Below are 4,521 nucleotides of genomic sequence, written 5' to 3'. Positions count from 1 at the left end.
GTAGCAGGACGGTGTGGGAGGCCCTGCCTGCCAGCCCTGTTCAACGTGAGGCTTGGAGAGGCCACACTGAAAGGCTGGCCAAGGTCAGAGGGACACGGGGACACCCACCCCTTCCTGGCATGACCGCTGAAGATAGTTGAAAGGACTCAGGGCTCTGCTGGTCATTCTCAATCGTCAGCGTGATCACTAAGCCAGCACGCCAGAGCCCAACCTCAGCCAAGCCTCCCCCAGTCTCCAGTTTCAATTAATCAGTTACACTTGGTGTAAAAAGTCTCTCTCTTTACATTTACTACGTCTCCCCAGCAGGAGAGTCTGGCAGCTGAAAGATCAGATCACAGAGGTTCCGATCTAGTCAATAGTCATCCACTGATAAGATTCACAATGGATGACATTTCCATCCTTAGGAGGTGATGGGAACTGTTGGGGGTGGGGTCTCCTGGAGGAAATAGGTCACTGGGGGGCTACATCTCGACCCAGGGACCTCCATCCACCATGATATTCTGCTTCACTGCACATAAAGCCGGAAATAAGTGTGTGAAGTGACTGTGGATGGAAAATTCTGGAACACCTTCCCGCACTTCTGTTGTTCCTCTCAGGAACTTGTGACTGTGTGAAAACACGTGAAGACACAATCAGCCGTGGAATTCTAGACCGCGGGCCTTGCACATTTCCCTCCCTCCTGGCGACTTCTTCCTGCCTCTCCTCTCTACTCCTGATGCTTCTGGCTTAGCCTTGGCTGCTGGGGGAGGTCCAGAGTGTCACCTAGGATTCTGATCAGTGTCTTGGAAAGGTCTAGAGGTATTCAGGGAGTTAGAAGTGGGAGGGAGGGGATGCCAAGTGTGTACAAAAGAGAGGACAAAGGACAATGGAGGAAGGGAACAATCCGGCTCAATGGAGGCAGGGAACAATCTGGCTGTGTTGAGAGAAGAGGGGAGCCCACAGCCAGCTCTGGAGCTTCCATGCTGTGGCCAAAACCAGGGAGTGAGAGAGGTGGAGGAAGAGGACAAAGCCCTGATCTAATGCAGGTCAAGATACCTAATAGTAGCCATACCTTAAGTTAAATATCCTGTCAATAGCTTTGCAGGAACAAGACTAGGTCTGAGCTCTCTGACCTTTAGTCAAGGTGAAGTGGGTCCACTTCTGTGGGCTCCCACACTCACAGAAGCAATGTCCCAGTGCACATGTGGACCTGTATACACACACACACACACACACACACTGTACTGTTCAAGAGTTTCCTAGCTGCTGTCTTTGCCCTTCCACTGTTCTTAATGACATTTTAAGGGTTCTTTTGAACCCTGTATCAGTTACTTTCCTCACTGATGTGCCAAAAAAAAAAAAAAAATGGTGGAGGTTTGCTTTGGCCTGTGATTTCAGCTCATCACGGGAGGAGGCCTGGAGCATCTTGGTCTGAGATGATGGTAATGTGGAGTGCTACCTGTCACATTGTGGTTGGCCAAGAAGCAAAGGGCTAGGCCCGAATGGAGGTGGGACTAGACTTCAAAAGGCCTGCCCTTCCTGGCCTGTATCCACCAGCTCAACTCCATGTTCCAGATGTTCTGTAACCTTCAGACATAACATCACCATCTGGAAACAAGTGTTCCAGCACAGGGGCCCATGGGGACATTGCAGAGTCAACCCAAGTCAAAGCTGCTCCTCTGCTCAAGCTCCCATGAACCTCTTCCTCTTCAAAATGAGGCAGTAGTGTTCTTGTGGCCTCCAGGACTCCTGCTGGCCCCTGCTCCATCGTCTTTTCCACATACACCAGTGGTACTGGCTGAACCTGACACCAGGAAGACATGTCCCAGAGGCTCTGCTGGGTGTCCCCATGCTTCCTTTAAGTCAAATCTTTGCCCAAATGTCATCAAACTGAAACCTTTGCTAGTCGTCCAGGGGAAGGAAATTCTCTGTGCCCCAATTTTGCTGATCTTTACAGTGCATGTGCTCCTGTCTAGAGTGCAGCAGCTTTCACCTCCATTATGGAATGCTTCTGCTCTTCCTATGATAACACAAGCTGCCCAGAGCAGGACTGGCACATCTATCTATTTATTAAGCATGCATGGTGTCTGTGTGTGTCTGTGTGGAGGTGAGTGTGTACAGAGGCCAGAGGTCCATGTCAAGTGTCTTTCTCTATTGCTCTCCACCTTAATTTCCCTCTCAATGAACCTGGAGCTCACTGACTGGCCACTGAGCTTCCGATCCTACCACTGGGATCCAAGCATGAGACATCACACTTGACTTTCTACATGGCTGCTGGGGATTTGAACTTATGTCCTCATGCTTGAGCGACAAGCATTTTATCCACTGAGCCATCTCCCCAGCCCCTTGGTGGTGGTGTTTAAATGTATTTGCTGATGTGTGTTGTCCATCAACACCGACAGACAGGCCATATCTGTACATGTTCAGTACCTGCCCCATTTGTTCTTTTCTTTTGAGACAGAATTCCATTATGTAGCCCTGTCTGGTTTTGAACTTACAGAGATCTGCCTTTGTCTACTTCCTGAATGCTAGGACTGAAGGTGGGAGCCACCATGCCTGGTACCACTTGCTCATTTTAAGGAGTTGAGATGCAAGCCTTTGATTCAAGCTCCCCGAGACAGCATCCCCCGAGGCAGTTGTGACAGGTACACTTTCCCCTTTTCCAGGCCTGCTGTCATTCCACCTGTAACTGCATGGGGGTTTCCCTTCGAGAAGGACAGTTCTTCTGCTGCCAGGTGTTAGGGATTGTGCTCTGGTCTCGCGCATGCGCATTCCTCTAGCGCACGCGCATTCCGCTTCTCTTCCTCTGAAGCTTCCCATTGTCCCAGCGCCAGTGTGGTCTAGAAAAGGCACTTTCTGCCTCCTTCACAAAACTTACTAACTCCAGCTTCCCTGCATGGGACCGGTCCTGAGAGTCAGAGCACTTCTTTAGGAAGAGCACACCTTTGAAAACAGCTTTCCCCCAAGTCTTCACCTCTGCGCTCATGCCTACTGATGGCGTTCCAAGTCTACTATGGCGATGACGGACCCAGTGACAGTCACTAGAAGATGCTTGTCATACCCACAGACCAGCAGAGCCTTCCCTCTGCTAATCATGGCTTTAACCACTTTGGGATGTGCTAAAAGCTTTTCAGCTAGTAAAGCGACTATTAGATACGTGACCGTTAAGAGTATAATTTATTAGATTTCTGGCCATGTAATTAATTTGAGAACTTCAAGTGGATCCAATACATAATATATATAATATGTAATATATAACACATAATATATAATCACATAAATATATCCAGTGCGTGGGTATAACCTAATGTCTTTGATTCCCCAGGGGATGTGTGTCACTTCTGATAATCCTGTCTTCCTGGTAGGCTGAGGTTGAGGGTCAGGGCTATCTCCTCCTCCAGGCTGTAGAGTTCAGGCTATAAAAGCTGTAGGGGAGCCTCCATTCAGTCCCCAGAACTGTGGAAAAGAAGCATGAGAATACTGGGGGTGGAAGGGTTTAACTGAGGACGGGACAGATGTGATGAGGGGCTGGGGGTGGGGAGTAACCGAAAGGAAGGAGGTGTGGAAAAGCCATATGGGGACTTACTCTCTTGGAACTAAATTTAAAAAAATATGATTTATTAGAACATTTTTAAAGTCTGAAGGAAGACACACTTCAGTGTGTGTCTGGAAAAAACTGCTCTAAGAAGCCATGTATTATCAGCTTTCATTGTTCCAAAAGGTGCTACCCAGGCTGTTGGAAGAGAAAGGGCTTCAATTATGTTACCCAGCTGTGACCCCTATGAACTATAATACCAGGCAAGTGTGTTCATTGGTAATAGAGGCACTTTGATTATAGGGATAACCTACTACTCTCTGATTGGATTTGAGACCTGTTCCATACGAATGGATCCATAACAATAACTGACCAAAAACCCAAGGATGGGGAAATCATAGGCCCCAGGGGGGAACTGAACAATGTTGTTTATCTAAATTGGCACACTGTCAAATTGCCTGCTGAATGTTTGTGTTTATACCCACAAATGCTACCCTCAGCCTTACCTAGAGAAGCCTCTCTGTAGTGAGCAAGTGTGAATGCAATGTGAACTATTACATCTCGGCTGTATGAGATGCCGAGAACAGGTAACCAATGAGCGCTCATCTCTGAATAAGATAGTCTCACCATCTCCTGGAAAGCCCAGGGAGCTTCACAAAGGAGGAGTGGGAAGAATGTAGGAGCCAGGGTTTAGAAGAAGGTTATTAAATGCCATCTCCTGGGCTAGACAGCCATTGCAACCAGGAACTCAGCAGCTGGGGTTGCCTGCACTGGGTCTGAACAGAGGGGCTGGTCAACAGTCATGCATGCAAGGAGACCCTACAGCTCCCTGCTGAACTATTGTCTATTATAGGTTTTGGGGGTGGGCGATGTCTTAGTTACTTTTCTACTGATAAAACACCATGACCAACGCAACCTATAGAAGGGAAAGTTTACTTGGGCTCCGGGTTGTTGAGGGTTCGAGTCCATCACTGTGGAGCTTCAGGCATGGCAACAGAAGGGAGAAG

The sequence above is a fragment of the Microtus ochrogaster genome, chromosome 15 (assembly GCF_000317375.1).
Source record: "Microtus ochrogaster isolate Prairie Vole_2 chromosome 15, MicOch1.0, whole genome shotgun sequence".
NCBI classification, from domain to species: Eukaryota; Metazoa; Chordata; class Mammalia; order Rodentia; family Cricetidae; genus Microtus; species Microtus ochrogaster.
Note: the sequence above shows the minus strand (reverse complement) of the source record.